General features: G+C 38.9%; 1 protein-coding gene and 1 non-coding gene across 5 annotated transcripts in view; one reads left to right on the forward strand and one right to left on the reverse strand.

Annotated features, from left to right (window-relative positions):
- The window catches only part of Stxbp6 (syntaxin binding protein 6), a 246,577-nt gene that overhangs the window by 137,980 nt on the left and 81,126 nt on the right, over positions 1 to 27,471 (reverse strand). The window lies entirely within an intron of this gene.
- On the forward strand, positions 4,532 to 4,637 carry LOC139704821 (U6 spliceosomal RNA). The gene has a single exon (XR_011706831.1). It is a non-coding gene; the product is annotated as a U6 spliceosomal RNA (small nuclear RNA).

The raw sequence follows: 27,471 nt of genomic DNA on the forward strand, positions 1-27,471 counted from the left end.
TGTCACATTCAAATCTAAATGGAAGACACTGGGACTAGAAGGGGCTTGGGGATTTTTTTGTGTATGATTATGGGTTTACCTAGGTAAGTTGTTAAACAGTTTTAAACCAAGTCCTTTAATCCAAGACTCTCTTTGTTACATCAGACTATGAACACTTAGAGCATTAAAAAAAAAACAAAACACTTATCTATTATGTTCCTTGCTTTGTTTTTCCTCTTTTGCTTTTCTCTTTTTAAAAGCAACCTCCTCTCTTGCTTTCCCATGGCTTCCAATCTTGAAGCCTATGCTTCTCTTCTTACTACATCTCAATTGTCTTCCTCTTGGGTGATCTTTTTCATTCTTTAATCATGGTTTCCTTTCACTCTCTTCTCCATCTGTTTTGCATTAGGACAGCCCTCCATGCTTCATGGAGGCAAACTGGAAAGCCTTCTGGGCCATTATATGGGCACAGGAAGTTGAGAGTGTGGAAAGAGAACTGGGAGCCAGAAGGCATGCATCTTAGCCCTGACAAAGCCACAAGTAAAGGATATAGCTGGGCTCTTCTAGCTGGGCTCCCATCTCCTACTGGCAACATGAGGGCAGTAGACTCAGTGCTCTCTAAGGTCTGTAATTCAATGAACCACTTATTAAGCAACTACTTCATGTATGAAAGATATGCCTCCAAAGGCTCACAAAATATTGAGGGCCAAAATAATCCTCAAACTTTAGCATATACAGGAACCAACCAGAAAAATTGTTTAAAATAAAATCAGATTCCTGGCTCCTATTCCCACAGATGGTAGCTTGGCAAGTTTTGTGGTGGATCTGAAGTATCTGCTATTTTCTGAACACCTCACATTTTTCTTACTGGTCAGCCTGTGAATCACACCTTAAAACATGATCCTACAGTGAGGGCAGGTCAGGTTATCACTGCTGCTATGCCCATAAACAGATAAATAGACCCTTCCTTGAAGGAGTTTCCTATGTTGTAAAATGATCATTTAAAACACAAAGGCAATAATTGACATTTGTCAAACATTAGCTATGAGCTAGGTGTTATTCTAAGAGCTTTATATATATTAAAAACATACTGGCCTGGGGATGTGGCTTAAGCGGTAGTGCGCTCGCCTGGCATCCGTGCGGCCCAGGTTCGATCCTCAGCACCACATACAAAGATGTTGTGTCCGCCAAATACTAAAAAATAAATATTAAAATTCTCTCTCTCTCCCCCTCTCTCTTTAAAAAAAAAAATACTAACTCACTTAATCCTTCACAAAAGCAACTTAATTAGAAGCATAATACAAAAACTTCTCCCTACAATTAATAACTAGGTGATTTTCAGACACACAAACTGGATTTTGAAATAATTAAAATAGCTGAAATGAAAAGAGTAGAAAAATGATGTAGATGGGTCAAAGAATATGATCTTAAAGTATTTATACCAATGTCAGGTAGGTTGAGACACCTTCTTAGAGGGAGCATATGGCAATTAATATTTAGTAGAAAACCAAGATGTTTAATGTTTGAAACCAAAGAAAAATAAATTCAACTGTTCTTTCTCTCAATAAATATCTGAGTCGAATTTTATACAAATTTATGAGAAAAACAGATAATATAAAGCATTTGCACCATTTGTGGAATATTATGGTATTCTGGGAAGTTTGTGTGAGTTCTTGATCTAGAATGTCCCCATAAACTCATGAATTGAAAGCATGGTCCTCAATGCAGCAAGAGTCAGGCAATGATTGGATCGTGAGAGCTCTGACCTCATTAGTGAATTAATCCACTTAATGGATTAATCCATTGATAGCTAAATGGACTACTGGAAGGTGGAACCTAGTTGGAAGAAATAGGTCACAGGGAGTGTGCCTTGGAAGGGTTTATCTTGTCCTTGGTCCCTTTCTCTTCCTTTATCTGTTCCCTGACTGTCATGAACTGAGCTGCTTTCCTCTACCCTGCCCTTCTACCATCATGTTCTTGCCTTGGAGACAGCCAACCAAGGATTAAACCTCTGAACCCATAAGCCAAAATAAACTTTTCCTCCTCTAAATTGTTCTTGTCTGGTATTTTGGTCACAGCAACAAAAAAATTAACATAGTGCCATACAATGTAAATATAATAGTACTAGAAATAATCATCCCCAAACACTTTTTTATGTAAGCAGAAAGAATGTAGAAAAAAGAGAAAGTGTGAAAGAAGTCCCAGGAAAGAGTCCTAAGAGTCTCCAACAGTAAGAATTAAGGCACCAGAGCTCTGCAACAAAATAAAAACAAAAGCAAGTGACAGGGGAAAATATAACTGGGAGAGAATATGGTATGTCTGATGCCACAGGAGAAATGACTTAAAGCAGAGAGTGCCAACTGTGTTGAGTGCTCCTGAAGATGGAGCGAAGGAGGATGGGAAAGGCAGCCTTTGGTCACATAGCACGGAAGCTCCCTGGGACCACTTCAGAAGCAGGAGTTGAGTGGTGGTGGGGGGTCCCAGCCAGACTGAAGTGAGCCTACAGGTGAAGGAGGGACTAGTGATACCCACAGCAAGCATAGGCATCTCCCCAAAGAAGGCAGGCTATGGAGAGAAGTTGGCAGGGGGCCCATCTATCAGTAAAAATCTCCCCAAATAAATCAATCTTGATTGACAAGGTGAGACAGAGGTCTTCTGAAACAGAAAACAAAGGAGAGAAATAATACTAATAAAGAGATCCATATGTGATTTGCAGTTTTCTGCTTTGCTGGGACCAAACTGGTTAGAATAAAAGCTGTGGCTTATGCTCAAACAGCACTGACAGCCACAATGGGAACAGCCCACAGAAGGGAACACAGATGGCTTTTTGAAGAAAACAAGGACCAAGGAGCACAATGTGGTGACAGAGACAGCAATGGAGAAGTCAATGAGAAAATCCAGAACAATTCCAACAGAATGCCAGGAGGCATAGCATACATATTCCCAAGATGACAGGCAAAGACCAATTACCAGCAAGAAGAGTCACAGCCAATGACAGTGGAGGAAGCCCAGAATGGGAAGAAGACCATCATTCACACATTAGCCACACAAAAGAGACATTTCTACAAACAACACTTCCATTCTCAGACACTGAGCATTCTTTACATCTGGGGGAAACTGACTGCAAAGGCTGGGGAATGGGCGATCAACTGAATGATTAATAGGCACTGATTGGATAAGAATGTAAAATATTATAGAGTTTAATGCCAAAAAAGAGGCCAAATCCACACATCTTCCATCACCAATTCCAGTCTAAGAAAACACCTTTTCACCCATGCCCCTTCTCAAGATGTACTTTTAGTTTTTAAGAATCCATACTCAGAAGTAGCAACTTGTTCACAGATCTGCCTTCAAGAAGATCACTCAGATTTTCACTACTAATAAATGGCTTCTTAAGCAGATTAGTTTCTAATATGAAAATAAACATTAATACAAAAATTAAATTTCCATATGAAATCAACTTTGTCCTAGAATTCACTTGGGTAGCACCAAGAACTATACCCATGAAAATTAGAGTGAGAAAATGTGTCAGATCCTAATTCTCTGTGGAGAAAGCAAAATACCTATAAAGGAGTCACTCTTTGAAATAGCCATAACATTTATAAAGTGTTTGTTTTTGGTACTAGGGATTGAACCCAGAGGCCCTTTACCACTGATCTACATCCCAATTTTTTTCCTTTTTCTTTTTTTTTTTTTTTTTTGAGATAGAGTATTGCTAAATTGCTGAGGCTGGCCTTGAACTTGTGATTATCCTGTCTCAGCCTCCCAAGTCACTGGGACTAAAGAGATGTGTCAGTGTGCCTGGAAAGATTCATTTTTCAACTCATAGTGGAGACTGTTAAAAAGTAAGGTCTTTAGCCAGGCACCATGGCACATGCACCTGTAATCCCATGGCTTGGGAATCTGAGGCAGGAGGATCCTAAGTTCAAAACCAGCCTTGGCAACTTAGTGAGACCCTGTCTCTAAATTTAAAAATACATATTAAAAAGGGATGGTAATGTGGGTTCAATCCCTGTACCAAAAAAAAAAAAAAAAAAAAAGTAAGGGCTTTGTTGAAATTCCTAGACACTGGCATTACTTAGCACCTGGACCCAAAGAACCTCCAAGGCACATAATACTGCTATGAAAGGCCTTGACCTTATTTTTCACCTACCTTTCAAAGACCAGGGATCTGATACTTGACGCAAAGAATCTCTGGAAAGTGCCAGAAACTCAGGCTGTAAGGCAGCATTCAGTAGCCCTGTGGTATGGGGGTGTCACACTCAGAAACAGTCTCTGGTCCCAGTCCAAAAGGGACCACCTGACATTAAACTCACATATGTGATTTTCTGAGCTTAGGGAAGTATTTCAGTCAGTTTTTTTCACTGTTATGACAAAATATCTGACCAGAACAATTTTAGGGAGGAAAAGTTTATTTGGGGGCTTGTGATTTCGGAGGTCTTAGTCCACAGAAGGCTGGCTCCATTCCTTGGGGCTCCAAGTGAGGAAGACCATCATGGTGGAAGAGTGTGGCAAAGAGAAGCAGCCACATGATGATCAGAAAGCAGAGAGAGTGCTCACTTTGGCAGCACACATACTAAAATTGGAATGATACAGAGAAGATTAGTATGGCCCTGTGCAAGGATGACATGCAAATTTGTGAAGCATTCCATATTTTTGAGAGAAAATTCAAATTACTAAAATACAAGAAGGAAATATCACAATTGACACCTCTGAAATACAGAAGATAATTAGAAACTATTTTGAAAATTTATACTCTAATAAAATAGAAAATATCAGACATCAACAAATTTCTAGAGACATATGACCTACCCAAACTGAATGAGGAAGTCTTACATGATTTCAACAGATCAATTTCAAGTAATGAAAAAGAAAATGCCATCAAAAGCCTATAAACAATCAAGAAAAGCCCAGGACAAGATGGATTCTCAGCTGAGTTCTACAAGACTTTCAAAGAAGAATTAACACCAATACTCCTCAAAGTATTCCAAGAAATAGAAAAGGAGGGAACCCTTCCAAACTCATTCTATGGGCTAATATCACCCTGGAACCAAAACAAGATAAAGACACGTCAAGAAAGAAAACCTCAGACCAATATCCCTAATAAACATAGCATATTATAGTGACACAGCCACCTCAATGTTTTTAGCAGCTCAATTCATAATAGCTAGACTATGGAACCAACCTAGGTGTCTCTTAATAGATGAATGGATAAGAAAATGTGATATATATACTCAATGAACTATTACTCAGATTTAAAAAGAGTAAAATTATAGCATTTGCCAGTAAATGGTTGGGGTTAGAGAATATCATGCTAAGCGAAATAAGCCAATCCCACAAAACCAAACGCAGAATGTTTTTCTCTAATATGCAGATGCTAATCCACAATAAGGTCGGGGGCATTAGGGAAGAATAGAGTTACCTTAGATTAGGTAGAAGGAAGTGATGGGAGGGGAGGGGAGGGGATGTGGGGATAGGAAAGACAGTAGAATGAAACAGACATTATTACTGTATGTATATATGTGACTACATGACCAATATGATTCTGCAACATGTACACAGAGAAAAATTAGAAATTATATCCCATCAATGTATGATATATCAAAGTGCATAAATGCATTTTACTGTCATGTATAACTAATTAATACAAATTTTAAAAATCGAAAAAAAAAGAGAGACTCCACTCTCTAGATACAAAAATATACACCCCATAGCTATACCACCAATGAACCACTTCCTCCAGCCACACACCCGCCTCCAGTCACCACTCAATTAATCCCATCAGGGATCAATTCATTGATTAGGTTGGAACTATAATCCAATCATTTATTCTCCAAACCCTCTTGCATTGTCTCACATGTAAGCTTTTGGGGCACCCGACATCTAAACGATAACAGGAAGCCTCTTGAAATGGAAAAACCAAGTGAGAACTTTATTGATTAGAAACAGGAGACAACATCTTTACTGATTTTTAACCTAACACCTTCATAAGGGCTCTCTTGGATTAATGCAAAGCCAATAAACTATAGCACTTATCCTTAACAAGTGTCAAAAATTAACAGCAGGTGTTAGAGGAAAGGAGACTATCTTGTCTCAGAGTATAATAAAACAAAAAGAATCACCGATTTGTCATATCTAATTAAGAAAGAGCTAGTGTGGTTGGTTATTAATTACATCTAAACAACACACATACTAAAGGAGTGGGGTTTTTCCCATTTTACAGAATCGTATTCCACACTATGAAATGGAGAATAAGATCTCGCAGTCATCTAAAAGGATCCCAGTTTCTTGGTGCATGTTTTGACACTCGGTGTCTACAGCTGATGAGATCAGTGGGGGACAGGAGGGCACACAGGAAAGATGAAGAAAGAATAAAAGTAATGTTGAGGGAAGAGGCATGAATCCAACTTAACTGGGACTAAATTCAACAGGAAAGAGACTAGAGTAAGCATGATTAGGGTAAAGGTATTTTATCCTTCAAAAAAAGCTGGTTACAGCTACATATCTCATCACACAATGGCATCATTTTATTATCTAATATATTATATTTAAAAACACTAAAAGGCATGTAAAATGCATGGGTTAGAGGTAAGCTTTTTCTCTAATTTGAGCAACGATTATCTCTTCAAAGGTTTAAAGTTTTCTTTAGTCTTCATAGTTTCTCGGACACACAGAAACTAAAGAGGTTTTCATGGAAGAATACCAAAGACAACTAAAGAGATAGAGAGTGGGTACTTGAGTTAAACATTAATTGGCCTTGAAAAGAAAGGAGGCACCTTAACAGTGATGCTCTAGATGGCTAAGAGTTCTTCCCATGGGAGTCAGGGTAAACCATTGCAATATTCTTCATGGTGAGAGACAGGTGCACACAGAAGATAGTTACTAACAGAGGCAGATAGTTTATAAATATTTATCAGATATAAAATGAATGAGAAAATTGCCTTTAGTCTGGCCCAAATATTTTCACTAGCATTTCATATTAATAGAGTAACAACTGTCAAATTTCAATTGCAAATATTCATTCCGCAACCCTACCTACTAAATTTTAAATCACAAATGGCCACATGTGTGGAGCCCTGGCACTCCATACAATGCTGGTAAGACAGAAAATTGGTACCACCTTTTGTAAAACTGTTTGGTAGCATATACTGAAGCTGAAGAGACAGGCACATACTCCTCAACCTTAACTATTCCATTCCTAACATAGACCTAACAGAAATATGTAGGTATAATCACCAAAAGACATGTATGTCCCAGAATGTTCATAGCAGAACTCTTTGTAATGACTAAACCCTAGAAAAAGTGTAAGTGTCAATCAACATTGGAATGAAATCAGTGGTACCTTTTTACAATGGAATCCCATTCTGCAATGAGAATGATAAACAATAGCAATATGCAACATCATGGGTGAATGAATCTCGTAAACAAAGCTGAGAGAAAGAAGACAAGCACTACATCATATATATCTAGGATTCCATTATGGAAAGTCCATGAGCAAGCAAATTTAAAGTATGGTGCTAGAAATCGAAACAATGGTATCCTTTGTCAATATACATTGACTGGGTACAGTTTCCCTCAGTATCATCAGAGGATTAGTTTCAGGACCCCCTGATGATACCAAAATCCAGGAATGCTCAAGTCCCTAATATAAAATGGCACATTATTTGCATATAATTCATGTACATTCTATTTCAAATCATCTATATATTACTTATATTACCTAATACAATGTAAATGCCATATAAATAGTTGTGATAGTGTATTGTTCAGGGAATGATAATGACATGGAAAAAAAACTCTACATGCTTAATACAGATGTAATTTTTTTGCCTGAACATTTTCAACCTCAGATTGAATCTGTAGATGTGAAACCAGTGGATATTTTGTGTATATTTATCCTCCAGATTAGGACATGTTGAATTTTTCTAGATATGCAAGTTTTTTAGTGGAATTTGATTTGAAAAACATATTCTCTTATATAGCCCTAAGTGTTCATTATCTATTATATCACATTGCTTTACTCTGCAATTTTTTCTCACCCATCTTTAAAATATTTTGTCATTATCTGATAGAAATATATATTTTTCTATTTCTTTTTGTCCAATTGCCAGATTGATGGGGCCATAACTTATTTTCTATATCTTAATTCTTGGCGGTTATCAAGTGGGTTTCATTCTTTGGAAATAAAATACACTTTATCTGGAAAAAAACTTTTTATACTTCTTTTGAATTTATACACATGAGACATATGGGGGAAGTTTGGAAAGTTTAACACTGATTTAGTATATGTCATCAAGGAATTAGATGTTGGTATTTTAACAGTATTTTTAAAGTCTTGTCTTTTAAATATAGATGGAAATATAAAAAATAAAGTAATATGATTTAGACCAAAAAAATCCAGTGTTGGAAAGTGGATGGAAAATAAATGCAATGTGCCTGGCCAGTAGAGTTAACCAGAGAAAGAACAGGATAAGTACATGGCATTCATCATGCTACATTCTACCATTGCACATTTGCAATTTTTAATAAAAAAGATTTAAAAATAATCACTTAGAAAATCCCACCAAAACAAAAAATAAGCTTATTTCAGGCTTGTAGAGTTTGAAGGGGCCTATTTAAATAAACACACATAAATAATTTTATGTCACCATGTACATACTTAAGCATATATTCACCTACTAATAGCATAGATTTCCCTCTAAACCTCCATAAAATTCAATGCTAATATTTTGCCCAAAGAAAAAACCTGAAGACTGTTAATTCAACATATCATTTCATATTTCTCTTTTAAGTTCTTCTAGATCAAACCACATTTTTGAAGTGACAGGATTATAATTTTTCATGCTTTGCAACCAGTATTTAATGCTTTAAATCATGAAAATTTAATTCCAACTCCACAATTAAAACTATCATCAGAACAAAAATTCTGGATTGAAAGATTTTAAACTATTGTTATTTATGGAAAAAATAATACACTAAGTAGCAGATAAATACCTTATTTCACTAAGCACAGGAGAAAAAATAGTTCTGTTTTCCCTCTTGGTTTGTTTAATGCTGTCAGTAAATGTTTTCCAACACGCAAAATTGAAAAAGATTTGACCAAAGGGCATTCCAGCCCAGAGAAGGAAACCACATTGGGAAGTTCTGAGAATAAGGAGATGCCCCAGGACACAGTCCTTCTCCAGGCATTATGAGCATATGCAAATGCTTAGTACACAGACATATTCCTGCTTAAATTTCTGTTGCATTTGTGGTGGAGAGCAGGAGGATGGGAATACCATCTTCTGTGCCTCTCACAGCCTTCCATGGTGTGTAAAGGAACGGACCTGGTATGAATGTCAAAATCCTGGGCATTGGTAATGTAGGGCCCAGAGTAGGAAGCAGCCTGTGGCTGCTAGAACAAAGTACCACAGACTGGGTGGCTTAAAAGAAGTTTGTTTTCTCACAGTCTCGGAGGCCAGAAGTCAAAAACCGAGGTGTCAGCAGGCCATACTCCCTCCAGAGGCTCTAGCAGGGAATTTGTTCCTTGCCCTTCCAGCTTCTGACAGCTGCCAACACTCATTGACCTGTGGCTACATCACCCCAGCCTCTGCCTTCAACTTCACATCTCTGTGTGTGCATCTCCTCTCCCTTTGCCCTTCTATTATAAAAACACGTGATAGCATTTAAAGCCCTGATGATCCAGCCCTGAAAAACCTTTTATTTCAAAATCCTTAACTATATCTGCAAAAGTCACTTTTCAAAAAATTATAAAAATCACAGGTTCTTGGGACAAGGATGTGAACGTAACTGGGGGGGTGACATCACCTCCCACAGCGTCCATCACTTCCTCTTTGTCCACTGTGTATTCTTCGTGATCTCAACCTGTCAAGCTTCGCTTGTGGCTCCACCTGGGATACACCTTCCTGCGGCTCCAACCCTTCCCAGTACCCCTTGCAACTCATTTTCAACCTTCATATCCCAATTGATCACTCACTTTCTACTGACAACATCACGTTCTTCTGGTCTGTTTTCCTTCATGGAAATCAATTCAGCACTTTATATTTCATCACTTATGTCTCTCTTCCCCTTGAAATTCCATGAAAATAATTGATCATGCTTATTTTGTCCAAAGTTTTGAACTGTTGATACTAATAGCCGAGGTCAGCATCTCCTTCAAAATGAACATAGATGGGACCAAGGGCAAAAAAGTACGCAGCACACCTGGAATATTATTTGCTGTCACTCCACCTTTGTGGAGGTGACAGTGAAGAGGGTTGGAAGAAGAGAATGAGCTCCCAGGATGGGCTGCGATCCCTGTAAGGGTCACTAATTTATAGGAAGAAAGAGAACAGGGAGTTGGTCACTGGCTCTTGGAGATGAAAATGGCCAGTACTTTTCCAAGGAAAACAGACTCATCTATCATCTTTGGCATGTTTCAGGGTTACTAACCCTAGGCATGAAAAAGGATCACAGATCCTTAACTAAGGTAAAAACAGGACGAATAAATTTGTTTCAAACCCTAACTGCTTTCTAAAAAGGGTGGTCCTAATGACTAGGGTTGCTTTATTTTTTTGTGCCCCATGTTAAAATAGATTAGGATAAGCAAAGAGTGTGGGGGGGCACTTAAGAAGTCATGAATTGCTCTGCATGGTGGAATAGAAAGCTGACTGAAGGGGAAAAAGATAACTCAATTAAGCAGAGCTGTAGATACTGTTAAAAAGAAGGCTCTGTTGCCACAGTGGTGCATGCCTACAGTCCCAGCTACTCAGCAGGATGATGCAGGAGACTTGCTGGATCCCAGATGTTTGAGACTAGCCTGGGCAACACAGTGAGAATCTACTTAAAAAAAAAAAAAATGTTTTTCAAAGAAAAGTCTCTTGAGGTAGCACAGCAGGAATTAAGGAATAGGTGCTACATTCTTTGCTGCCTTATGTGGTGTAAATACTCACTTCCACCTCCATAAAGTAACCTTCACTCTGTCTACCCAGCTTGCAAGAGAACAACCCTGAGCAGCAGGCACAGCAGGCACAGCAGCACAGATGGGTATGTGCGCTGAGCTTAGTACAAACATGGTGTTTTTGTCAGCTTTTTTCACTGCTGGCACTAGAATACCCACCCAGAACAATTTCAGGGGAGGAAAAGTTTATTTAGGGGCTCATGGTTTCAGAGGTTTCAGTCCATAGACAGCTGGCTCCATTCCTTGGGGCTTGAGGTGAGGCAGAACATCATGGCAGAAGAATGTGGCTGAGGGAAGCGGCTCACATGATGATTAGGAAGAAGAGAGAGAGAGAGAGAGAGAGAGAGAGAGAGAGAGAGAGAGAGAGAGAGAGAGAGATTTTCCACTCTACAGATACAAAATATATACCCCCAAAGCCATGCTGCCAATGATCCACCTCCCCCAGCCACACCCTACCCACCTTTAGTTACCACTCAGTTAATCCCCATCAGGAGATTAATTAACTGATTGGGTTAAGGCTCTCATAACCCAATCATTTCTCCTCTAAACCTTCTTGTATTATTTCACACATGAGCTTCTGGAGGACATCTCATATCTAAACTATAACACATGGATATGGGACAGGCAGCAAGAGCTAGTGAGAAGAGGCAAGGAGTCTGGATCCCACCACAACCCAGCACCAGGGAGGACACAGACCATCTTCCCTGTAAAGCAAGGTTCTCTAAGGCAGTACCACAGTGATGCCGAGATAAATCAGCTCCTGTTGACAGAGGATGATTTTCTGAGGAGCAGGACATAACCTAACAGAGGATGAAGTAGCTTTAGGAAGCTCCTGTTTCCATAGCACAGAGTTAAGGTTTTAGAGACCAGAAAGATCTGGTTTTAATCCCTCTCCTATATTTAGTGGTTGTCTGACACTAGGCAAGTTAATGAGCCTCCCTACTAGTCTTTCCTCATGAAGAAAGGGGGTAATAAGCATACATGCCTCTCTGGGAGGATCTATATCAAGATTAAATGAGATCGTGCATGTAAGCTGCTTAGTTCAGTTACTGGCATATAAGAGGTGTTCAATTAACATTGGCAATTTTTACTCTTATTCTCATCTGTAAGGTCTTCATTCCTCAGCTATTGGACTGTAGAAATTATGTGGAACATAGCAGGAAGAGAGTAACTTCCTTAGGGAGGATGCCTGAGAGGGTCACCACCTCTCAAAGAGCCAAAGTGCCAGTGGGATGTGATGTAGACAGATGTTAAAGTGACCACCTTCTTACAGGCTGTCCACTTGAGCAGGCAGACCCACGTCTCCTGCCTAAGCATACACAAGCCTCTCACCTCAGTCCTCCACTTCATTGCCATTGAGCCCCTAACCTGCTGCAGCTTCTTCATCTTCACTCTGTATGGAAGGAGACAGCTCAAAAGAGCTCATCTTTTTTGGTCTGGCCCATGGGGTCCTGTCTGCTCTCCTTGCTGGAAAGGACAGAGAGCCTGAAATGTAAATGCCCTGCCCACTGTGTGCTCTAGGCATCACTGCAGGGTGAACTGGTGGCAGGGAATTGCCTCACCAGCAATGATTAGGGATATTCAAACTCAAGTGGCAAAGTAAGGTTGTAGCTAAAGCCCTCAGTGAAACTACCCTGAGCATAAGGCCAGTGATGAGCCCTGGGCAGCTGTGGGGAGAAGGTGAAGGTGCCCTCGGGGCACAGAGTTTCAGCCTATGGGTGGTTAGGGATAGGGCCTGCTTCCCTCAGCAAGCTCTCCATAGAGACCAGTGCCAGGGCATTGAACAAACTGGGCAGACAGCCACAAGAGTGACAGCTTCTAGCTGGGCACAGTAGCACATGCCTGTAACCCCAGCAGCTTGAGAGGCTGAGGCAGGAGGAATTTTGAGTTCAAAGCCAACCTCAGCAATTTAGCAAGGCTCTAAGCAATTCAGTGAGACCCTGTCTCTAAATAAAATACAAAATAGGGCTGAATGTGGCTCAGTGGTCAAGTGCCCCTGAGTTCAATCCCCGTACCCCCCCCCAAAAAAAGAGGGTAGCTTCTCTTCAACAGTGCCTATGTACCATGAAATAAGCCAGATGAGTCACCTAGGTCACTTCTCATCTTTACCACCACACCAAACAATGAGCTTCAGAGCTGAGGAAACCAGTACAGAAAGAGGAGAAGTAACTTGCCCAAGATCACATATCTTATGTCCATGTAAGATTCTAATCCAAGTCTGTTTGACCCAGAAGCCCCAACTCTTTTCCCTATTGCAGGGCACAGCTACTGACTACTGGTCCCCACACATAACCAAAGCACAAAAGAGCTAAATGATCAACTGGCAGACAACTGGGTAGTGGAACATGAAGACAACATTGCCTACTATGTATGTGGTATGTGGGTAAATGGAATTAAAGGGGAAAATATCACTGCACCTTTGAATAGACTGGAGTTCCACAGAAAAAAAATAGGCCCTCTGTCAGGAATTCAACACCAAGTTACAGAAGCAGGTATACCCACTGCAGAAGGCTTCACCACTGATTAAGGCAATGCAGGGATGGGTATCCAGTCAGGGACATGGCTTAGACGCTATAGGGTAAGCCCTCAGACAAAGGTTCTGCCTTGTGAAGCTTTTAATGTTAGAAGAAAATCCAAATGCCTGGCATTAGCTTACATAAAGAAGAACTTGGAGAAAATAAAATGATAAACCAAAAATTTGTTTTCAGAAGTTTCTTTTATATCCCCAAAGCATGTTATCAAACTATAAGGAACTCAAGCTCTTTGGAGACTGGCGTAGGCCTAATAATCCTGCGTATACACTGGTGAAAGCTGCCCACTGCCACAGGCACCTACCACTCACCATTCCACAAAGACATTTTATAAGCAAGAAGTGACGGTATATCATCTTTTAAAGGAAGAAGACAAAAATATACTCAATAACAAGGCAGGCATTTCTATGGTTGTTTTGTTTCTGAAACACTGACTGACAGTGACTTCAAACCCAAACCATCAGCAAAGTGCTGATGGCCTCCTTTAGCTTCCACACTAAACCCAAGAGTCTGACTGGCTTCATACTAAGGTAGGGAAAGCAGTTCAGGAGGTAAGGCACAGTCCATGGCTGAGATGTGAGCAGAGCCACGTGGGACTCTAGTCTCGCTCTCTCAGCACACACAACCTTCCAACATAACTAGTAACATCCGTAAGCACCCGGCTCTGCTTTAAATTAAAACTCCACCAGTTTGTCACTGATTCACTCCTCAGGAAAGCTGAATAATTTCCATCTTCAGAACACAGACATGGCCTAAGTCTAGGCCAACATGGCAGAGACAAAAGTGTGATTAGGAGCCTCATATATGCCCAGCTCCTAGGACTAGAAACCCTCTTTGGTACCCTGACAGATTTGGGTTTCTGTTTGATGGACTGTACAGTGGCCAAAATACTCTCTTGCCTTTTCCCTCTCTGACAGACTGGGGACTACCACCAAGAGAAGAATGCTATCAAATGCTTCATGAGGATGATGAAGAAACTACCATGAATTAATAAGCATTTGTTTTATTCTGGAGCCAACAAGGCAGTTTATGTACATCCTTTCTGATACAATTCTTTTAAGCCCTCGAAATAGTTCTCCAAGATAGCAATTTTAAAACAGCATTTTATGTAAGTGGAAATTGTGGCTTGAAAAGGCCAAGTGACTATCTGTGGGCTACACAGATCACACATATAGTAGAAACAGAATTGGGATCCACACCCATGTTTTTCTCTCTCCAAAGCTTTTGCTCTTACACAAAAGTACTTCTGCTGAGTTACCTTAAGCCTAAAAATTGAAGACATACAGAATGTGCACACAGAACTATTACCTGAGAGCCATTACTGGGCCAAAGATTTCCCCCACTTGGTACCCCACGATGACAAAATAGGGCCTCACATCAGAAGGGGCTTCTGCACCAATATAGCACACCTGATTTGCCAGTGTACAAAAAGTGTTTCAAAACAGTTTGTCAAGACATTCAAACCTTAGGAAAATGATGTTTTATCATTCATAAAAACAAAACTTGAAAATTCTAATTGGATTTGATATACTTATGTTAAAAACAGTAATCCAAATCATAAATCTAAGTAAATTATTTTAAGCCAAATCTCATTTTTAATACTGAATAGACTGAAGTATTTATAATGCTAACTACATTGTGTAACACCAGGTGCTGCATTCTTGAAAGGTTTTAAGTACCATCATTCTGTTCCTCCCTCTAGGCAATAGTTAGTCACAGGGAAATTTAAACTCATTCCTACAAAACTCTCCCCTTGCTTGTGACCTACAAGTTATTTCCAGTACAGATTTAAAAAGCTAATTTTATGGGGTAGAAGGTACCTTGCTTCCTTTGACCTCAACATTCATAGCACTATAATGTAGCTGAAAATAAAATCAGATTTTAGAGGGAAAAGAGTTTGAAATATTATATTGAAAAGTCTTGGCAATAAGATTCCTACCTTAAAGCCTTTTATCTGGGAGGCTGGCTTACATTGTGATTTTTTAAAAAACCACATATATTTTAATAGTGAAGGATGATTTATAATGTTAAGTGCCCTTGGTGTTAGTAAATCAATTTATGCAAGTGAGAAATGCATTTTTTTCAGCAACACTCTTTATTAAAGTACAAAAACAATCAGATGTCAAATTAAATTGAATCAAAGTCCATTTAATAAGCTATTCTCTTAAATTCCAGGTTTAAAAAAATAGCACCATTCAAAGTAGTTTCAAGCAGGAGTTCTTAAGTATCAATGATGAGCACGTAAATCTATCTAACAGATTCATAAGGAAATCAACACAAAGAACAATGATCAAAACAGGAAATCCAGACATTTGCTATAATGTGTATGCCAACCCCAGATATACTTATCTGGGAGGGCACAAAATGGGTGATGACAGTTGTACAATAAATGCTCTCAGCGTTACCACCACCACTGGTTTTATAGGGGCTGACACTTCCTCCAAGTACACATCCCCCAGCACAGATGTTCAAATGACACATCAGGCTTTAAACAGTTTTTGTAAATTATTATTTCTTTAATATCATCTCAGATCAGTCTCTCTGAGGAATTCTTTTGAAGATTGTTGGAGAGGAAAGAAAAAGAGGGCTTTCCTAGTGAGGGGACAGTGTTTGGCCATGATGGCAGGTGGAGTGCCTTGGCAAGCAGAGGGTATCCATAGCTGGCGGGGGTTGGCGAGGTCACCTAGAGTGAGAAGACAGACAGGCATGAGAGGGTAGTCCCTCTTTCCACCTCTGAAATAGATAATTAGAAACCAAGTTCAATCTCAGAGCCATATTATTTCTGAATAAAAAGGGGGAGAATATTTTTAGCAGCTTCAATTTCCATGGAAAAGGGAATATCGTGACTTTTGTCTGTCTTTATGTAAGTTGTGGTATTTGAATGTCTTTTGGAGACAGCACAGCAGTCTCCCCTCATCTACATTTTAGCTTCACTTGGTTTCATTTATTTATGGTTGGATATCTGAAGTCTGAAAATACTAAATGGTAATTCCAGAATTACATGATTTATAGGTATTAAATAACTTGTTGTTATAATTGTTCTAATTATTATTCATCATTGATATGAATCTCTTACTGTGCCTAAGTTATAAATTAAATTTTAATATGTATGGGTTCAGTACTATCCCCTTTCAGGCATCAATAAGGCATCTTGGACCATATCCCTCATGCATACAGGGACCAACTTTATTTGAATTTAAATTCAAATTATTTCCTTCCTGAAACAGGTTGGCATAGCAGTACTGTAAGCAAGTGGTCTACCAAGTCCATACATAAAAGTATAACAACTGACCAATGAAGAGAAATAACTATGTACAGAAAGGAAAGGCACTAACTCAAACAGAACTGCTCATGCAGGAACCAAGGACTTTACTGTATCAGCAAGAATGAGGCTCCCCTGGATGAATCAATAAATGTCAGATCCAAAAAGATAATGTAGGTTTCCCTTTCTTAAACAGTACAAAAGACTAAGCTTCAGAACTAAATAAATGAGGCCCGGCCTGATGATGGGTACTAAGCAAAGTCACCGATGTTTACATGCAGTCCAAGTCAAACCTAAAATTAGAAATGGAACAAATGACTGTCCCAGCCACATTTCAGGCTCCAAAAGGAGAGGAGACAAGCCTTGAATAGAGAGATATAAAGTATAGCAATTGACAAATCAGTTGCAACTACTAAATGCTAAGCACTGGGACAGGCCCCTCACCTGTATTAGGATACCTAGCCCACAAGCAGCTGGCTCTCCACCTTCCAGAAAGCCATGGGGTTTGGGGGAAGGCTTTGAGGCAGGGAGTAGAATTGAGGCCAATTCCAGGGGCAGTTATATGTTCATTGCAACTGCATTTTTAAATTTTATTTTATTGGTACCAGGGATTGAACCCAGGAGCACTTAACCACTGAGCCACATTCCCAGCCCTTTTTATTTTACTTTTTAAATTTTGAGATGGGAGTCTCATTAAGTTGTTTAGGGCCTCGCTAGTTGCTGAAGCTGGTTTTGAACTTGCAATCCTCCTGCCTCAGCCTCCAAAGCCACTTGGATATATTATAGGTGGCAACTGACTTGTAAGCCAGAGATTTTACTAGTCAATTACTATCCACTGGCTGAAAGTTATTAGTACTCTGGCAAAGACTTTCACTTCTCTAGGTTCTATTCCAGGGATCTCTATTAATTTTGACTGTGCATTAGTACTCAAACTTTTTCCTCATTTAAAAAGTTTGAGTACTAATCTCCAATATACATGTTTATAAATTACATGTTTATAAATTACATGCATGGCTTAGTGTTCTAATACATTACGCTGATTATAAAACACATATGAAATATTACTCAGCCTTATAAAAGAATGAAATTATGTCATTTACTGGTAAATGGATGGAGCTGTAGAATATCATATTAAGTGAAATAAGCCAATTCCAAAAAACTAAAGAAAGAATGTTTTCTCTAATATGTGGATGTTAACTCACAATAAGGGTGGGGGGATGCTAGGGAAGAATAAAGTTACTTTATATTAAGTAGAGGGGAATGAAGGGAGGGGAGGGTATATGGGAATAGGAATGATAGTAGGATGAATCAGACAATATTACCCTATGTACATGTATGACTACACAACCGGTAGTATTCTGCATCATGTACAACCAGAAAAATGAGAAATTATACACCATTATGTATGATGTATCATAATGCATTCTACTAGCATGTATAACTAATTAAAACTAATTTAAAAAATTTTAATTAAATTTTAAATTTTAAATTGAAGTTGTAATGTTTTCTTCCTTTAACCCAGTGGATCAGGGAGGTAGTATAACCACATCATTTTTGTCTTTCCCTCTAAAACTGGATAATTCCCACTTCGTGCATCCCTAAGTCTAAGAGAAAGCAATAAGAAGAGGAATAGGCCCTCACACCTGGCCTTTATGGCTAAACTCATATCCTTATAATAATTAAACCTTTCAAGAGACAGCTTGGAACAGCAACCAACAGGGTCTTCCCAAGCAAAGAGGTACACACTGCTGTTGCATGCTGGTATGAGAAGGAATGTTACAGAGAAATAAACTCACCTGAGCTACTAACCTAACTCTTCCTCACCTAACCAGAGTTAACCAGAGTCAGAAACCAAGTTGGCAGGAAAATAAAAACACACTTTTTTCTTCTTTTGCCTGACTATAGTGGTTCTATGATGTTGAGCAAGCTGCTCAATCTTTGGGAGCTTTATTTTTCATATAAATATTGCTGTTAGCTTTGAGAATGACTATGGATTCTTCTACACATAAAAATCTAGATTTGGAAAAAAAAGGTTCAGATAGTGGATCTGATATCATATTAAATGTGAATCATTAATTAAATGTACTGACCTAGGAAAAAAGCATGAATATGTTTGGCCGACATTTACCACTTCCCCCAAACTCCATCTAATGATACAACAGAAGATGTCTAATGAGCTCATAGCTGAACCAGACCAGGAAGGTGAGGTAAAGCACTACCTTTTCTGAGGCATGTTGAGGCTAACTCTAGGGAAGACACATTCTTCTCTTTCTCTGCCAAAACAGATACCACCACACATGCACAGCACACTTACATACACCTGCAAATGTGCATGAAAATCAAAGAATGGCATGACATAAAGGGAGCAGGCATCAAATGCATACCAAAGAGAACATGGTGTAGAACAATATCAAATACCATGGGAATTGCCAACTGGTTGTTAAACACACAGAGTGTGATAGAATATTTTACTTCTAAGGGATTCTGGCAGACTTAAGATTTTGAAATACTCATTTTGGTCCATGGCAGAACACCAAGAAAGCACAGAGGACTAAGTTTCCAGTCTCACCCTAGTACTCTGGCAGTGTAGATGTTTCTTCTAATGAATTATCCATGTGCTCCTTAGTTTATTCCTCTATAAGAAAGTTTTGTTAGAAAAAAAAAAAAAAAAAGACCAAGATCATTATTTCATGTGGAAAAAAAGCTGGAAAAAAATCAAGCAATAGATAAATGGCTAAATATTTGACAGTACTCAAGAAACCATTAAAATATCTTCATAAAAAGTGTATAAAATAAATTATTACCATGTTTAATGAATAAAGGAAGACAAAATTAAACCTAGAATACTCTAATGGGGAAGGAGCATTAAAAATCATGGAGCCTGGTAATCCAAAGCCATGATTTTCCTTTCCTTTCATTTTCTTGGAAGTACTTTCTACATTTTTAAAATAAAGAATGTATACATATATGTGGGAAAATATGCTTAAAAATTCATGGATCCAAAAACATAGTCAACTCTTACCTATCCATAAGAGGGAAATAATTCTGAGCAGAGATAAAACCTTTATAACTGATGCTTATGTGCCAGAAAGTAGAGGAGGGCTGCTTTCAATTCCAATGCTTCCTTTTATGAAAATAGAAACTTTGTTCTCAAAGAATTAAGGCTAGGTATAATCTCACCATCTCAAATTCACCTGCCAAGTCCCTTTAGGCTTCTCAAAGCTATGCACTTTGTTAAACTGATATAAACATCAAAATGCAGTCTTGTACGAGGTCTATAACCTAAGCCGCATGGGATCCTCATATATTGGATGAAAAATCATTTGTATGAAAAGGTCGGGTGGGAGAGATAGCACTAATATTCTCAGAGAGGATAGTACTAAAACAAAAAAATGGAATTTCCATTTTTCCTTTGAAAGATCTCCTTAAGGCAATGTAGAATTGCAAACGATGACTGTGAGGAAAGACCATTTGGGGAAGTTTTGATGTATTGAATGCCATTAAATGATCATTTAGTCCTCTATAATATGAACTCTTTCTTCAGGAAAAACACTTAGGTACTTCAAAATTTTGAGATAACAGCTTCCTACTGTAGGCCACAATGGAAGCATTTATAAATTGCTCATTTTAGATTTACTGAGTGCATCAGAGAACTCTGCATCTTCTTCTTGCTAATTGGGCTACCATTAGGTAGAATAAAATCCCCTGCTCAGTAACCTGATGAATTTTAAGGGAATTAGAAGACCACCCATCAGCAGGACAGTGTGAATGACAGTAAGTTTTTAAAAGGCCAAATCAAGTACCAGCTGGTAGATCCAAAATGAAGGGGTGAGATCACAGCCCAGAGCTCTCCCCAGAAAGTGAGCTGGGGTTCAAGCCTTCTCACCCCTTATAGGGACACAAAGACCCAACAAGAGTGGGATTATGTCTGTTCCCTCCCAGTGCATCTGTTCCTCAGGGGATCTGTGTTCAGGGTCCTGGGGACTGGGAGGTGTCTACCTCACAGGCCCTACCTCTAGACAGACTATCTAAGCAGGAAACGGAAGCTGATGGACAAACCCAGACAGGCCACGTGCTGACAGAGATGATGAGAGAAGCTGCAAGAACGTCCACACCCAGAGCAGCAACCAAATGGCTGTCTATTCTTAAGGGTCCTGGAAAACCTGATGACTTCATTGCACTCATGGTTATTTGTACTTGCTTCTGGAAAACTCTGTATATGGTTTCGCATGGCTAACTGGAATAAAAATGTCACTCATATTCTAGTACACACACACACACACACACAGTCACGTGCACACATGGAGGAAGGGTAACAGGAAAGAGTTGGGGAAACAAAAACAAGAACCTGAGCTGGACTGAAAGCTGGGTCCACAGGCATCTGTGTCGGCCTCTCCCACTTCTGCTGTTTGCTTAACTGTGCACTGGACTGACCCCAGAGAATGTTTTGTTTTATTTTGTTTTAATGTTTCCTTTGATCCAGCAAAGATAGGTGTAGGAAAATAACATCTCCCATTTCAGGGACAGGAACCTGATTGACTAAGCCAGTTCTTACTCCCCGTGAAGTTGGATAAAGAGGCCTGAACTCAGCACTTCCATGCCCGATATACCTAGCAACATGCAATACTCAGGAGGCCAGGGCAGCGGTTTCCGGCTCAAACTCTCCACAACAGAACTGAACACCTGCAAGGATACTGGGAGGGGAAAACATTTTGGAGCAAAGAGAATTAAGAGAAGCCTGAATTAGAAACTGAGATCGGCAGAACCTCAAGATTACTGTCAGGGATGGGACACGGTAAGAAGCAGCAGTAAACATGAAAAGGAGAGAGGAAAGAAGTATGGAATGGGAGGCAGCAAACTCACAAGACCAAGCCTGGGCTCTGTGTGATGATGTGTCACAGGTAATGGGTCACAGGTGTCTGTCACATATAAATCAGTGTGTTTGTAAACCACTGCAGATGAATTACCTTTGTGTGGCAGTGGGTGTTTCACTAGTGACAAGATAATAACATTGCTCATAGAGCTGAGCACCTTCTGTGAATCAGGCATTTTATAGAGTGTATATATAGTGTATAGTTCAGTTCAAAATACCCTTGGGATATAGATACTATTCCTGTTTTAAAGATGAGAAAACAGCCTCAAAGTCCTGACAGTCCCAGTAGTCAGTATTTTACCATAAATCAGTCTTATGTCTAAATCTGTGTTCTGCAATAGCAGGGGAAGAACACAGGGAGCATAGGGACTCAATATCCCCAGGTGCCTCTGACTGTGACCCACTGGTAAACAAGAGGACGATTTCAAACTCCCAGTATCACACTAACTTAGAAACTCAAGAGCAGGGTAAGGTGGCATACACCTGTAAACCTGCTACTAAGGGGCTACAGCTGGAGGATCCTGAGTTTGAGGCCAGCCTGGACAACAGTCCCAGAAAAAGAAAACAGGAAGAAAAAAAAAAAATCACCCAAAACAAAGAATGGCCTGTAGGTGTCACACAGTAAGTACCCTCTTGGCCAGCGGCTGTCAGGATGTGTGCTAGGTGCTTAGTACCTCGTCAGCCACATTCCAGCAGGAGCACTGCCTAAGTCTGACATCTCCCCAACCACCACCGGCTCTGCCTTTGCAGTTGGTCAGAACCCATGAAGAGGAAGACGGTGAGTCAGCCCTGAGACTCCTACTCTGAACAGCAGGCTGTGTGGAGGCACAGCGCACAGATGGAGTCTCCTTTTTAAATGAAATGTTTTGGCACCAGTCTCTGTCAAGAGCTTTCCCTTGTTTCCATCTGGTTTTAGCAATGGAATGCATACATGAGAGAATGGAAAAAGAAAACTCAGTTGGCGTGCTAAACCACTAGAAAAGCTGAGGTGGCCCACAGCACAGTCTTGGAATCCTTGCAGATGAGGACACTCGCTGCTCAAGAAATATGGTCACACTGCTTTAGGGAAGTGAGCTTTCTGTTCCTCAGATCTAGCCCTGTCCTGGAAAAAATATCACAAAGCCTGTATACTAACCAGGCATGGTGATGTAATCCCAGTGATTTGGGTAGGTGAGACAGGAGGATCACAAGTTCAAAGCCAGCCTCAGCAACTTGGTGAAGCCCTAAGCAACTTAGTGAGGCCCTGTCTCAAAATAAAAAAATTAAAAGGGTTGGAAATGTGGCTCAGTGGTAAAGTCCCCTGAGGTCTAATACCTAGTTAAAGAAAAGTGTATATATTTTGGAGGGAGAGGGGCCTGGGTGTGGGTCAGCTGTGCTGCTCTCCAGCCACCTTGTTCAGGCAGGGAACTCACCGAGTGGAAGCCTCAGCGATTTCATCTGTAAAGCAGAAACAGTCACCAAGGCCCATGAGGAGGAAATGAGATGATATATGGTAACTGCCTAGTTATCTGATGTCAGACTTCTATTCACAAGGCTTTAAAAAGATAAATATTATTAATACCAGTTTTCACAGGAAGAGTTCTAGAACAAGGACAATTAAAAAAAAAATAGCCATTTATTTTTTCTACTACACAACTGAACAGAAAGTTATATGTACAGGCACAGTGGTGCAAGCCTGCAATCCCAACAGCTTGGGAGGCTGAGGCAGGAGGATCGAGAGTTCAAAAACCAATCTCAGCAACTTAGTGAGGCCCTAAGCAACTCAACAAGTCTGTCTTTAAATAAAATATAAAAAAGGGCTGGATATGTGGCTTAGTGGTTAAGTGCCCATGGGTTCAATCCTGGGTACCCTAAAGAAAAAAAGTTCATATGTGGCCAGGTGTGGCAGGTCATTGTCAGAAGACACCATGACTCTCCCTGGGGAATGAGTTTTCTAAGCCTCAAATACATTCACTAATACTGTCTCCTAATATGTAGATTTAATAGCCTGGTTAAATTAATCACCACCCAATCAAAAGCAACCAAAGCTTCAAACTTCAGGAGACCAAAGTCACACCCAGACCTGATTATCGCTATAGCTGTGTGAGGTGCTGAGCAAAGACTCTGGTCTGAGAAGTCTTCTCTCACAGAACTCCTGTGCCTACAGGGGAAGAGCAGGAACTGTGGCTAAGGGAACAGGACCCAGAATCTTGACTACATGGGTTCAAATTTCTGTTTTGTTACAACTGATGATCTTGGGCATTGGATCACTGCTCCACTTGGCTTGCCAGCTCTTGGTATTGTCAGCGCTAGATCTGAGGAATTCACACTTGTGCTCAGTTTCCTCCTCTACAAAGTGAGAACAGTAATAGTATCTACTTCATAGTATTATTTCAAGGTTTATATGAATATTTGCAAATGTTATAGAACCGTGCCAAATGCAAGATGAAAGCTTATTTTCTTCCATATAATTTTCTAAAACAGTTCATATTTCCAGCAATGTTTACCACTTCTATAAAAAGAATAATATATGTCATTACTATGCTTGTTTTGCATTTCTTCTTTGCTGCTAATACCTTTACAAACCTCTGATTTCAGTGAATTTCTTTTTTTTTTTTTCTTGGATAAAATGCTTAGATGTCAACTCACCACTACTGAATAAACCATTTTTATCAAGGCCGAATTCCATCAGTCTTGTATTCTTCCCTTCTCTCCCTTCTAATATTTATAAACTTTTGAGAAGAGAAATAGCCTGAATTAGAAAATAGATAAAAGGATTTTCTTTCTTATGCCTGATTGCTGACAATTAAATTTGACTATCTTCATTCCACTAGCAACCTATAAAGAATTTTCTCAAACCCTCATAAATGTCTAAGTGACCGTTTTTATATTAACAACCTAAATTTCCTCCCTAATATTATATGCATGTAATATGTATAATTTTTGGTATGAAAACCAAAATGACAAAATGCTCAGTAGGTAATTTATTCTAATAATAAACTATTTTTAACTTAGCATGTTTCTAATTTGATTTTATAGACCCAAATAATCATGGGAGGGGACAAGTGGCTGTTGTGGGTGTTTGCTTTACACTTTGAATGCATTAACAGTGCTAAGTTGTAAAATAAAGATTACACTATAATTAGGTATATAGTAAAAGCATATAATCAGGTATGTGGTAAGCCATAAATCCAAACAGCATCCTCCATTAAGCCTCTATTCATACCTAGCAATATGCCAGGTGCTATAGATACCAAGAACACATCAACTCTGGTCTTCAAGCAACCTAATTATGTTTCTTGCAGACAACATAATGCTGTCGAGATTTATCTATATTGCTGTATGTGCTGGTAATTATTTCATTATTAGGTAGTATTCTACTACATAGGTAAAATTTTTTTTAATCAGTCACACATAGATGAAAATTTATTTCTGATGTTATTATAAGTAAAACTTAGGAACACCTATGTACAAGTTTTTATTTCTCTTGTGTATATAACTAGGAATGGAGTGTATACTTGACTTTATTAAAAAATACTGCCAATTTTTTTTTTTTTTTTACTAATGTAGTTATGAAATTTTTATATTCCCAACAGTACAAGAGCTCTTCGCTCCATATGGCTTGCCAGCTCTTGGTATTGTCAGTGTTTTTAATTTTTATCCTTGTTCAAAGGAAAAATTGGAAACCAATGCTTTAAAAATGTTAATCACAGACGGAACTCGGTACACAAGAACTGATAGACTATTTGAGAAGTCAATTGGGGAATCCAATGAGAGATACTCAAATCCTATTCCAAGGCAATGTGAATGAACTAGAAAGATCATTTTTTCTCTTCACAGAATTACAGCTGAAAAACCCAAATAGATCATCTCATTTCCCCCACTCCAGCACCTTTTTGGATATCTCCAGAGGATACATAACCCACTCTGAGAATAGTAAATTTTAAGATTACAATCCTCTCTCTCTCTCAGGTTACAGATTATACCAGACACTGGAAAAAATTTCACACAAAGAAATATAAGCAAAAGATTGTTGAAATATATATGTATCACACTCATGCATATTTTGACAAACTTTTAAAGTTATATCACCCCCAGCTTTTTCTTTTTCTTTAACTTAATTTTAACCATTCTCCAAGCAGCATGAAACATTATTTACAGACCTTGACCTAATTGGACAAAGTCTGCCTGTTCAAAATGAATAGCTGGTTTTCATCAACCAAACCACAAGAGTTGAAGGGCCCTGACTCCCAGAAAGCGTAGGCAGATAAGTCGTTCACACTAACAGCAGCAAGGAGACTGTCATTGCAGAGCTCAGCTGGAACTTCACAACCTCCTGCATGAGGGAGGTAAACTTACATCCCTTGGCTCAACAGGAGAGAAGGAGAAGTGCAGAATCCTGCTTGGTTGGCTAATGAAGCTGCCATTTCTTCTGCCTCAAATGCTACTCACCCACACAGCCCCCTTTAAAACTATTAAAGTCCTACTAAAATTTTCCAGAAGCTCTTGGTTCCTCCAACTAGGCCAAATTCTCTTCATAATGCTTATTTGTATTTTTCCTTTTTGGCCTTTTCACAGTTTATAATTATGTTTATTTTAATGTGTAACTTATTAACATCTACCGCTTTTTCCCCCACAAACTAGGTTAATTGCATGAATTTTTCTTATAACTATACACTTGGCACCTAGAATGCTCAGCACATAAAAAGCACTTAAAATTATTTGAATGACTAATTTATAGTTAACTAAAGCATTACCTTTTCTGGTAATACTACATTATCAGGACTGACATGCCTCTAGGCTTTACATAAATTGGAAAATAAAGGTGGTTACTTCTTCATCATTTATTAGGAAAAAATCAAACTGCAAATAATGGTGTCATGGTTGCTTGGCCTTTTCCTGCCCCAAATTCTACCAGACTGTTCTCTGCAGGGTCTGATCTATTTTATCTATCCATACTCTCTAAATTCAGAAACCATGAAAAATATGAAGTTTTGCAGAACAAGAGATTTTCCTCCATTAGCATGCAATAAATAAGCAATCCACATCATTTCAGACTTTAGCCTGAAGGACTTGGCAATTTGTAAGGGAAACACAGTTATCCAGTAAGTCCCAGGTCATCATCTTCTATGGCAGAAGAAATGGTTATGCTATTTCACTGAGATGAGGTTTTCATAGTCCTCATGTCACGCTCATGGACTTTATGGTCAGAAATAGGCAGACAATTGCGTACACCTAAAATCCAAACAAAGCTATTCTCTTCTCAGTTTATAAGTATATATTACATACAACTCAAGTGGCTCTTGGACCACCCACCTTTCCTTCAACTACCTGCCTACTGGAAATCTCAATGAAATATTGAGCAAATACAGCTTAACAAAATTAGAATCATTATGCACTGGGCCCCTGATGTTCCATTCAGATTACACATAAAACAAAATATACTGGAATGTATTCTATACATTAATGGTATAAACAATAGGATCAAAATTCAAGAATATGAAAGTATTTTAAGGTTTGAATCATTAACAAAATACTAGAAAGGTCTTGGGAAGGGCTACTACTTTCTTTCACTTAGTCATTATATACAAATTGAGACCCTACTGTATGTCAGGCACTGCTTAGCACACTAAAGAAATACAAATATCTCCTTAAAATAACCAAATTTTATTAGCCTACTGTTTATTTGAGGAGATATTCCAAGGTTCATTTCCTCACATTCATTTAAATAAAAGCTTTGCTCTAAATACTGAAAAATTGTTCTTACCAAAGTGCTGTGTTCTTATTTTAACCTGTCTTACAAATTTATATATTCTGATAAAAAGTTACTTCCATCTTGAAATGAATTCTGATAAATAATCTGAGGCTTAGTTTTTTAAAAAAATTAAAAAGGGGGCCAAAATAGGTT

Source organism: Marmota flaviventris, chromosome 2 (assembly GCF_047511675.1).
Source record: "Marmota flaviventris isolate mMarFla1 chromosome 2, mMarFla1.hap1, whole genome shotgun sequence".
Classification (NCBI taxonomy): domain Eukaryota; kingdom Metazoa; phylum Chordata; class Mammalia; order Rodentia; family Sciuridae; genus Marmota; species Marmota flaviventris.